Source organism: Coregonus lavaretus (assembly GCF_964263955.1).
Source record: "Coregonus lavaretus genome assembly, chromosome: 21".
NCBI classification, from domain to species: domain Eukaryota; kingdom Metazoa; phylum Chordata; class Actinopteri; order Salmoniformes; family Salmonidae; genus Coregonus; species Coregonus lavaretus.
In genome coordinates, this window is record NC_140008.1 from 12,689,292 (window position 1) to 12,701,832 (window position 12,541).

A 12,541-nucleotide genomic window follows, 5' to 3' on the forward strand; every position below is an offset into this window, starting at 1 on the left:
GAGCTACGTACTTCCCTCCAGTGTTTTGGAGAGGTTTTTCGCACATGTTAGTGCGCCGTTTATTTGACGCCTGTGTGCGCCGTGATTTCGCCTTCGGGCTTATTGTGCTTATTTCTCTACGTGAATATTGCACTAAAGTCTTTTGGACTGAGCCTCTGCGTCCTGCGCTTGATTCATGCACCACACCCACCTTCAGCACCCCTGACAGTGATTTTTTTACAAGGCCTACAGTAGCATAGGCCTGCATGAAGCAAACATGCATAAAGCAAGCTCAGCCCTGTGAGTTATATTGTCTATCAGTTGTTGTCTCTGTGTCAGGAGTTCTTTTCAGTTTTTTTAAACCATGTGACCTGATTAGGAAAAACTGGTCGCATCATAGCCCTTATAAAACCATTTTACAACTGATTAATCACTTCCATACCTTATAGGGTCCAGCGTTTTCCTGGTTAGGTTAACAGATAAGGAAAAATTCTGGTGCCACCAGTCTGCTTGCAGTTGTCAGCTATCGTCAGGTATGTGGATGATCAGGGCTTTATTCAGGAATGTTTCTTGGGCTAATATGATGTGTCAAGTGGGCGAGATGCGCAGTCTGTGTTTAACTTCATGGAGAACTTGTTGTTCAAACCTACGATTGTGCAGCTGTAATGGAATGTATCTGCTATTTGTATTTACAGCTAAGTCCCCTCCTGTTCCCAAATTAAGAGGTGATGACCACTCCACTCCACTACCATTGTCAACTTTCTCCTGACATTAACTTTCTCCTGCCACATCTCATGTGCCCTCTCATCCACTGGCACATTGAATGTTTCTTCCAAGCACTGTGAGTACCACTATCAATTTTCTCTCATTACTGTATGTAGAGTCAATCACATACACAATCACATTATTACACATCAATGATTTTACTCCTTGCTTGGACTAACTCATTCGTAGCTCTTTTGTCTAACTGTGTGTTGTGTTATTGTTTTTTGTCTTCCCAGTCAAATACTGTCCTGCACTGAAGTCAAGCCTCTGAACACCTCAACTCATGCCTCATACCCTCATTCAATCACTGCTGTGATCTCTTCGCAAACACTGTGAAAGTAGCCCTCTCATTCCCATTCCCCATAATATTGTACTATAAATGTATTTATTAAGTGCTTTAGGTTAAAATAATTAGTCTTTGAGGATTTTTGAAACACACTTTGTCGTCTCCGTGTGTTCCGCGCCTATACCGTGGGTCTCCCATCCTCCTCAATTCTTCAAGTCAACAGCCTCCACTGGTGATAATGTATTCGGCGAGATCAGTTATATTAGAAGAGTGATCTGGGACAAAAGTATAACATTCATCACCAATGATTACACAAGTACCCCCCTGACCTGACAAAATATAATCAAGAGCCTCTCTGTTTTGCAGAGCCAATTTACACAATTGCAAATTGGAGTGCTACATCAGATGACATGGCCTCCACAATCCTCGACCTCAACCCAATTGAGATGGTTTGGGATGAGTCGGACCGCAGAGTGAAGGAAAAGCAGCCAACAAGTGCTCAGCATATGTGGGAACTCCTTCAAGACTGTTGGAAAAACATTCCAGGTGAAGCTAGTTGAGAGAATGCCAAGAGTGTGCAAAGCTGTCATCAAGGCAAAGGGTATCTACTTTGAAGAATCTCAAATATAAAATTGATTTTCATTTGTTTAACACTTTTTTGGTTACTTCGTGATTCCATATGTGTTATTTCATAGTTTTGATGTCTTCACTATTATTCTACAATGTAGAAAATTGTAAAAATAAATAAAAACCCAAGAATGAGTAGGTGTGTCCAAACTTTAGACTGGTCCTGTAAATCATTCCATCTAACCCATAACACATTAATTGCTCCACTTATATAGAAATAAACATATTAAAAACTTGCTCAAGTCAATTAGTCTGTTAGAAAAAAATGTTGTCAGTTTCCAACAATCCCTCATTTGGAACAATGATCACTTACATGTTCCACACTACCTAGAAACCATATTGACTTTCACAGGGAAGAGAGAGAATGCATGTTATAACAGTTTCACACCAACCTTGATAAGAATTAGATTGGGGCAAGGTTAGCCCAAGCTACAATCTAGTGGCTCTCCTCACATTTTAGCGGCATCGCTCTGTCTCTAGAAGCCTCGCCTTTCCAAATCATAATTAGAACTATTGATAAATTATCCAACCCAAATTTAGAATGACAGTCCTTAGTGCTTCACGTTGGTTCTCTCACTCAAATTTTAAGACCCTAAAGCACACACCGATATGGCAGAATGTACATTTACATTGACGTACAGTATATTCATCTTATATTTCTAGCATTAACTTTTCTCATCACGACCCCCGTTTGTGTTAATGACAGATTGGTATCTCAATGCATTCTTAGTCTAAACTACTATAACATTCGCAGTGTGCAGATCTCCACAATCAACCTGATACCCCAAATAAACAATTTTGGACAAGCCTAAATCAATTACAGGCACGGTTGACCAACCCCCTCCTTCACGGCACTCATTCTTCTGCCGTTTCTTCATTTTCTTCTTCAGATTTACAGAAGCTTTACAGTTCGTCCTCCCAATGGTACATGTTCAAAGTGGATGGCCCTTGATAATGTCCCGATTCCTCTCACCTGAGCCGCCACTGTCCTTTACGGTCCGTTATGTCTTGTCCATTTTTCTGCCAGTACACCAGCAGCATGAGAGAAGTTTGGACAGGATCTCTATCCATTCTCACTCCACATGGACTCATGTCGCACTCCTAAGAGAAAAGGCATGAGAGAAAAGGCAGTTGATAGCTTCGACTGGATGCTGTGTACAGGTTGCTGGCTTGGACTCAGGTCTCACAGTAGAAGTGATGAAGGACAGGGCCATAGCTAGGATGGGGAGAAGTCTGTCTATAATAAAGTGCTGCTCTGCATTCTTAACAGCACTATCAACAAGGCAGGTCCTACAGGCCCTAATTTTGTCACACCTGGACTACTGTTCAGTCTTGTGGTCAGGTGTCACAAAGAGGGACTTGCAATTGGCTCAGAACAGGGCACCACGGCTGGCCCTTGGATGTACATAGAGAGCTAACATTAATAATATACATGTCAATCTCTCCTGGCTCAAAGTGGAGGAGAGATTGATTTCATCACTACTTGTATTTGTGAGAGGTATTGACATGTTGAATGAACCGAGCTGTCTGTTTGAACTACTGGCACACAGCTCGGACACCCATGCATATCCCACAACACATGCCACCAGAGGTCTCTTCACAGTCCCCAAGTCCAGAACAGATTATGGGAGGCACACGGTACTACATAGAGCCATGACTACATGGAACTCTATTCCACATCAAGTAACTCATGCCAGCACTAAAATGAGATGTAAAAAACAGATACAAATACACCTTATGGAACAGCGGGGACTGTGAAGCAACCAAACATAGACACATGCATACAAACACACGATAACATATGCACTATACACACATTTAGACATGGATTTTGTGTTATAAATATATGGTAGTAGAGTAGAGGCCTGAGGGCACACACTTAATATGTTGTGAAATCTGTTATGAATGTATTGTAATGTTTTTAAAATGTATAACTGCCTTAATTTTGCTGGACCCCAGGAAGAGTGACTGCTGCCTTGGACGCAGCTAATGGGGATCCATAATCAATACAAATACAAATACAAATAGTGAACGCCATTGTCGCCATTACTTCAGCCATTTAGAGGGGGTGAGGTTCACACTGTTCTTAGTCAAATCATCCCTTCCATGCATCTAGATACCATCTGTGGTCACCTTCTCCATAACCTCGAGAGAGGACAGACCTGAACAACAGTTTAGTTTAGGGCATTTCTGATTCAGGAAATCCAGACAAATTATTTACTGTATGACAAATGACAAATTATTCACTGTATGACAAATTATTACTACTACCAATATTCTTAATGCAAATGTCTAAGACAAATGTCTAAGAGAATAACAACACACAGTTGAAACACATTTTATTTAATTTTATTGGCTTATGCTCCCCTATCATCTTGGCGATCTCACCGCAGAGTTACAGGGTCAGGGAGTCAGAGGGCTAATCCTTAGGGGGAAATCCCAACCATCCAGCAGACCCAATCTGGTGAGATTTGTATTGAAGCAAGACAAAAACAAAACAAACAACAGCAATACATATATCACTTGAGGTGGGGAAAACTTCAGTTCATTTGGAGTAAATGTCAACCATTACCAACATATATTTTTTCCTTTTACTGGCAGGCATGTGAAGAAAATCAATTTGCATTTTATGAAGCATGAGGGAAATTCCTGTCTAACCAAAAGAGGACGAGGACCCGCCCAGACCAGACACTTACTGTGTGCTGCCCAGGTGGAGACACATCATCCGCGAACAATTGAGGGACATTTTCCATCACAGTAGCATCAGATTAGTGGAAACCAAGACTGTTCTCAGGGCGGGTGTGCCGGTTTTGACTAGCAATAGTAACCTTTCGTCGCAGGTAAGGAGAATTTACGCAGCGGGTTATGAGAATTAACATGGCTAGTTATGATAATTAGGTTAAGGTTAGGAAAAAGGTTAGGGTTAAATAAAATGCTAAAATTGTCCCCGACGCGACTCGAATATATCTAGCTACAACCAGGTCTGTCCTGAGAACCGTCTTGATTTCCACTAATCTGATGATACTCATGCAGCAAGCGTAAAATAAACAAAACCCCTGGTCTGATAGTTTAAATCTGATTGGCTAAAGGCCATACACAACATCAAGATTAGCATTTAGCCACTCTGGCATGGTGGTGGAAAATGGGGTTTCATAAGGAAAGTACGCTTTTCCCCCGATTTTTTCTGCCTTCTCGCCATTGAATAAAGTTAAGGAGGAAATAGAAGCCTATGCAGCCTGGATGGAGAATGTTTTAGGTACGACCCAGTCAACAAGGGTTACGAATGTTTTGCAGGCTGCATACAATGCATTTGGAAGGTAAGACGAAACGACTCAATATCGCCATCTGCCGGCCTTTGGGCTAGCCTAGGCCCAGGTAACTTATCCCTATGGTTTGAGCGACATTGTGACTCCTTCCGTGTAGCCTATCTTACAAACAGACCTTTTAACACAATTTGTATTTTAATTAGGCCTACTTTTGTCATTTTTACTCTATAGGCCTACAAACCATCAAGATAGCAAGTGCCTACTACCAGGGGCGGAACTTTCACTGGGGACGGGTGGGTCATGTCCCCTCCAAATTCTGAAATTGCATTTTTGTCCACCCCACTAGTTTTATCATTGCAATGTGATTAAAAAAAACAGCAATGGTATGCTTTAGGACCATGCGGACACCTCAGAGAGGTTGGATGGATTTAGGACCGCCTGGACACCACCGAGCGGGCTGTCAGACTGTGTGAAGGCAAAGCTTCTGGAAGGCTGGCTGGACCAGTGCAGGAGTGTTGAGCATAGTTCAGTGTGTATGTAAAAGCAAGCAGAGAAGAAACTGGCTACTCTTTAGTTTACTGGTGTAGCTGGCAAGGTAACTGTTGTTTAACTTATCAGTGCTGAGCTAATATTGTAACTGACACATTTCATCCCATCTCGACTGAGGTGAATGAATTAGCTACGCTAGCTAGTAGCTACCACAGCCAGGTCAGCTCTAGCCTCTAGCTAGCTATCTGTCAGATAGCGATATAAGGTAGGCTATTATTGCTATCTAACAGCTGTTTTTCATATGGAAATGTTTTGTAGCTGTCACACCCTGGCTCTAGGGACTCTTTTATGTTGAGCCAGGGTGTGTAGAGTGTATGTTTTGTGCTCTTTGTTTTCCATTCTAGTATTTTATTTCTATGTTCCTTTTGGTTTGTACCGTAGGACTGCACGTATCGTTTGTTGTTTTGTTCGGGTGATTACTCTATTAAATAAAATATGTTCGCAACTAACGCTGCGCATTGGTCCTCTGTTCCCGACGATCGTGACAGAAGATCCCACCAAAACTGGACCAAGCAGCGTGTCCAGGAGCCATCGCCAGGGGAATCGCTAGCGGATCTCCGTGGCAACCTCGACTGGGTCAAGCCTAGTGAAGAGCAGAGAGGGTGGACTTGGGAGCAGTGGAGGAAGAGTCTCGACTGGGTCAAGCCAAATGAAGAGCAGAGTGGTTGGACTTTGGAGCAGTGGAGGAAGAGTCTGGCGAGAGATAGGGAGGCTTGGTCCACGGGGAGGAGAGACACCCAGAAATTTTTTAGGGGGGGGCTCACGCCGTGGACGACGGGGCAGCAGGAGGCCGCGATGGAGCGGTCCAGCGGGTTTGCAGAGGAGGCCGCCAGGTTAAGGGGGCCACTGGTCACAGAGGAGAGGGAAAGTGTAGAGGCACGGCGAGAGGTACTGGGGTGTGTTACCAGTCCGGTCCGGCCCGTTCCTGATCCCTGCGTAGGGCCAGTGGTGTGTGTCCCCAGTACGGTCCGGCCTGTTCCTGTTCCTCGCATCGAGCCTGTGGTGCGTGTCGTCAGCCCGGCCCGGCCTGTTCCTGCTCCCCGCACCGAGCCTATGGTGCGCGTCGCCAGCCCGGCCCGGCCTGTTCCTGCTCCCCGCACCAAGCCTATGGTGCGCGTCGCCAGCCCGGCCCGGCCCGCTCCTGCTCCCCGCACCAAGTCAGTGGTGCGCTTCGTCAGCCCGGTCCGGCCTGTTCCTGCTTCCCGCACCAAGTCAGTGGTGCGCTTCGTCAGGCCGGTCCGGCCCGTTCCTGCTCCCCGCACCAAGCCTATGGTGCGCGTCGCCAGCCCGGCCCGGCCTGTTCCTGCTCCCCGCACCAAGCCTATGGTGCGCTTCGTCAGCCCGGTCCGGCCTGTTCCTGCTCCCCGCACCAAGCCTATGGTGCGCGTCGCCAACCCGGCCCGGCCTGTTCCTGCTCCCCGCACCAAGTCAGTGGTGCGCGTCGCCAGCCCGGCCCGGTCCATTCCTGCTCTCTGCACCAAGTCAGTGGTGCGCATCGTCAGCCCGGTCCGGCCCGCTCCTGCTCCCCGCACCAAGCCTATGGTGCACGTCGCCAGCCCGGCTCGGCCTGTTCCTGCTCCCCACACCAAGCCAGTGGTGTGCGTCGTCAGTCCGGCACAGCCCGTGCCTGTTCCACCGGTGCCTGGTCCGGTACCGGTCAGCTGCTCCACTCCGGAGCTAGAGCAATCCGCTCCACCAGTGTTCAGTCCAGCTCCGGCCAGCAGGGCCAGACCGGACCAGGGGTACTTTGGGGGGTTAGAGAGGGAGTGGGGATCATGCCCGGAGCCGGATCCGCCGCCAAGGCGGAGTGCCCACCCGGTCCCTCCCCTGTGGTGTTTGGTTGGCGCGGTCGGAGTCCGCGCCTTTGGGGGGGGGTACTGTCACGCCCTGGCTCTAGGGACTCTTTTATGTTGAGCCAGGGTGTGTAGAGTGTATGTTTTGTGCTCTTTGTTTTCCATTCTAGTATTGTATTTCTATGTTCCTTTTGGTTTGTACCGTAGGACTGCACGTATCGTTTGTTGTTTTGTTCGGGTGATTACTCTATTAAATAAAATATGTTCGCAACTAACGCTGCGCATTGGTCCTCTGTTCCCGACGATCGTGACAGTAGCCTTTGTTTTGTCCCGTTTCAACAGAACTAAATGTTTTGTTAGTTGATGTACCGTTAGAGCGAGAGCTGGCCAACAGTTAGCTAAAGTTAGCTATTATTTTTGCCTCAATCACACTAGATATTTTTGCCTCAATCACACTAGACCTGAATCAAACGATGAAACCATTGGCCAAACAATTGAAGACCAATATTCTGACGTTTTTTCTGGGCAATGTGATTTTTATTAGTCAGTATCGCATGTAACGTTTTTGATCTATCCGTTTCCCTAGCTAATTCCCTACTTTTCCCACTGACACAGTAATAAACAGCTCTAACGTTACAGGCTTCACTGTCATGGTGCACATTAGAGGTTTGCGCTGGACCAATTTGTTCATACGGCTCCCGCCCGCACCCACAGCTTTTCCTACTGCACCCTGCCAGCACCCACTGGCTTTCTGTCCATCATCCACCCGCTACCACAAGAACTGATCCCAAACCCAACCGCAGTCCTGCAATGTTATTTTAGGAGAATGTGATGCAGCTCATTTGCCAGCCATGATCCCAGCAATTTTGAACCCTATAGGCAATATCAAATGTGCAAAAAATAACTTAAGAAATAGGTTAAATTACCAGAGATTCTCACATGGCCCTTATATTAGGCTATCTGTATTACTGGGCTATATCAGCCAATATGCTAGATGTAGTTTGAACAGAGCAGAGTTGGAGAGACTTGCATTTTCTCTATGGCTACTGAAATTGAAGCAGCAAGAATGATGACAGCGACACTTGCTACGTTTTGCATAGCCTATAGGATATAGCCTACCTTTTAGGAGGACGATTTGCAGGCAGAGACTAATAAATGGGTAATCCATACTTATTGAAAATTAAAAGGCGCAACGCTCGCTCACCATAGTAGCCTAACCTATGTGCTTGTTTTGCCTTTTCCTTTTCAATGATGATTACATGTTTTGATTGCACTTCGACTCACATTGGTTGAGAGCCCTCCACTTCTTTCCATTATCAAGATTTATTTACAGACATTGTAGTAAACTACAGTCTAATCATATTTAAGTTAATTTCATATTCAAGTTAACTGCCATGTGATTCTCCGGCAGCCTACTCTATTTCAAAGAGGCCACACATACTAGGCGTACTTGAACTCTCACGCCCAACTAGGAGAGAGAGAGGTAGGCTACTGAAGTTGAAGCAGCGAATTCTGTGTGTGAATAATGCAAAAAATATGTGATTTTAATACAATAGGTAGGCTAATGCATACAAAGCAGAAAGAGGACTGTTTCCAAATAATATGTGGGACACCAAAAATGTTTTCATCCCAAAGTCATCTGTCTGACCGCCCGGTCCCCCCCGGGAAGAAAAAGCGGACTGCGCCACAATGATCTCTGTCAGGACCTGCAGGTCCCGTGTCATGTCTTAGCAGGATCAGATGGTGACAGGGGTCCCAGCAGAGTCAGACAGCCAGGGAAGACCAGTCTACAGAGCTCAGGTGAATTTGGCAGTATATTAACAATATCAGTGAGTGATGCAAAGTTCCATCTTGAATTGATGGGTAGACCTACAGTAGCTACAGGACAGCAGCTTAAGCTTAAAGCTACAGTCTGTGATGTGGGAATAATGGTAATTTTAATTATTGAACCATTGATTCTGTTGTTGGATAATATAATGTATAAATGTATATCAAGGTAATTATTTGTCATGCCTCATCTAAGGAGAATCGGATGGTGACAGGGGTCTCAGCAGGGTCAGGCAGCCAGGGAAGGCCAGTCTGTGACAGAGCTGAGAGTAATTTTTGCAGATACAACACTTTATTCCCTCTGTGCAACAAACACTGGACAAGCCAGATGCTATTTTAAGGCAGTCTAACAAACCTCCAAAGTTGATTTCCAAACTGTCAAGGGTTGATAAAGGCTTTTCCTGATGACACAAAATATGTAAAACAAAAATGTGAGGAAGATCTGGTAGAAGCTATTGATGATGATGAATGCCCAGTCATGTTCATATCATCTCAGACATAAATTACTTCAGTTTAAGACCATCCATAGAACGTACTATATGCCAGTGAAACTGAATTACATGAACTCGGAAATGTAATTCCTCTGCTGGAGGTGTAAAACACAAACGGGGACATATTTGCATTTGTTATGGTCTTGTGAAGGCTGGCTGAATTCTGGCAAAGAGTATGTACTTTTATCTCAGGATGTCTACAGATTCTCCCTTCTCCCTGTTTTTGTTTGCTTGGAAATATTGATACAGGAGACTGTTATCAGAATAAACTCTGTAACCAAGCATTTATAGCGGATAAGAAATGCATTGCCATTAATTGGAAAGTTGGTTATCCTCCCACAATGTCAAGTTACGTATCACTAGATTTGATTTATTACCAGATTAAGGGTATACTGGGCAACTTTCATAAGGTCCGGATGCCTTATATGGAATACAGTACGAATAAAGGAGTCTGTATTGAAAACATGTCCACGTCAGAGGAGATACCTATTTAAGCAATCCCTAGCTGCTGGCCTGCTCAGTCCTGGCCCTGGGGGTCTGCCGTCCTGTGGGTTGTCACTCTGGCCTTGGCCTAACACACCCGAAACCAATAATGAATGTTTCACTAAGATCCTAAAGCTGAGTGGGGTGTGTTGGGTTGGGGTGCTGCAGGGCGGTGGACCCCTAGGGACAGGACGGGGCGACCCAGCTATATTGTGTGCAAGTAAAAAGAGCTCTACAGTACTATTATGCCTATTAATTATAATTAATTATATGGAGGATTTACTGTGATTTGCTGTTTTATTGTATATTTAAGGTGTATGTGGGGGGTTTTGTGGGGGTTTTTTTTTTCGCCAAACCTTTCATTGGGAATCAAAAACATTTAAGGTGGGAACTGGGAAGGAAATTGTGTTGGGAGAGAGTTGAGTGATTAACTAGACTGGTGGGGGTTGGACGTGCAGGCGGCTCGGGCTGGCTGGTCGGTCTGGCTGAAATTTGAGATAGAGGATGTCTTAATAAAGACAATCAAAAGTCTTTATATTTTTTCAAGAGTTGTTCATTTGTTAAGCTATTGGTTAAAGGTGCAACACAATATGTTTTTTTTTAATTACCTTTGATCTAGTTCAGTCTTATTAATCATTTAAACATATTTAATTATGATATCTTACTTAGCTTGATGACTGTGGGTGTTTTTGCTTACTTTTTGATCTAATTAGAGACAGCATATTGGATTGTGTAAAATGCAGAAAATGAGCTTTAGATGCCCAAAAAAATTCAGGGGGAGGACCCCCAGACCCCCAGGTAATGTCCCCCACTTCTAAAACCAACTGGCGCCCCTGCCTACTACTGCAAGTCGACTGCACGCGGCTCAGACAGCCCAGACACTTCTGCCCATGCGCAACTTGTGATGAGGTTACAGCCAGCTAGGTGTTCATCTCTCAAAAGAGCACAAGACCATGAGATTTTGCAGCAAGCCCGCCATAGTAAGTTTCCTATAAATCCATTGTTATATAAGCGACCGTACTATAGGCCTACTTTCCGCCGAGTAGAGACTGTGTACATGGAACATTTTGTAACAGCCCTAATCTTTGCTGTAGCCTTATTGGCATAGTTGAATTATTGCTCCGGGCTTTTGCACTGCAGTACACAATCTGAACTCGTCATGACGCTGCTGCTGTCTCTATGCTCAAACGTTAGACCCATATGGGCCAGCGACTCACTTTGCTCACTTCTCAGCCAAAAAACACAGACTTATTTTCCCTTTCACTTCTGTTCAAGATTTTTACTGTCATTCACTTTTGAACAAGACAAGAAATAAAGGCAAAAACAATAATGTTAACACAGCTCATAGTACTTTTCCATCAAATTGTATTTATCCTAATTGGCTATTATGTTTAAAATATAGACCATTGCTATAAGTCATATCGGACCTAATGTTGTTTGTGCATTTGACCATAGATAGCTTCTTTTTTTTTTTTTTTTTTACTGAATAGGCTACATTTTAACCGATTGAAATGGTAAATAGCAATGCTTTGTACAACTAGCCTGCTAAATGTCAGACACGGAATAACATGCATATGCTAAAATTGTTTTTTTAGGGATAGCATCAAAAAGAAGAAAGGCTCTAGGCTTATAGGCCTAAAAAAGTATTATTGGTTTATTTTAAATCTATTTTAAATAAATGTTACTCGTTGCGTGCATATTTCACATAAATATGAGTAACGTTTTCTTTTGGAAATGAATTCCCGAATACAGACAGACCATTACAGAATGGAGAGAGAAAACATTTGTAGACTAGGCCTATACTGTCTATTTATTTGTGTGAATTGCAAAAGAGGAAACCTTCGTGATCATTTCAAATGGTGTGCTACGGCTAAACAAAATGTGTTTTGTATGAAAAATACGCGCATAACATGGATTTTTGCTCAAATCTCCATTTGACATCAATGCATGATTTATGTTACAGTTGGAGTTTCACGCACGTTAGTAAGTATTCCGGACCTGCGTTGATAGGCCTAATATCCCTTAAATTAACTTCTCTTTTAAAATAATATTTTAGACATATTATTTTATGGCAACAGTTTCTGTCTTATTTATGGGTAATTTGTAGCCTTATCAAACCCATCAATTAGGCATACAATAAGATGTATTTCATATAGGCCATAGCCTATAATCTTCCCATCAAAGTTCATGCTTTGAGACGTTAGATGTGATAGGCCTATGACATGGAGTAATAATCGAAATTATTTATTTCCGATAATATGCTATTGTGAACTGTATTACGTTTTATTTTGTTATTAAATGGATGTGAAAATTTAACTATCAACCCTAGTCCATTGATTGTTTTAAATCAAAACGAAGCATTACCCTATTTACAATAGGCATAATATTAAGAAATGGAACACTAGTCACTTTAATAATGTTTACATATCTTGCACTACTCATCTCATATGTATATACTGTATTCTATTCTATAAT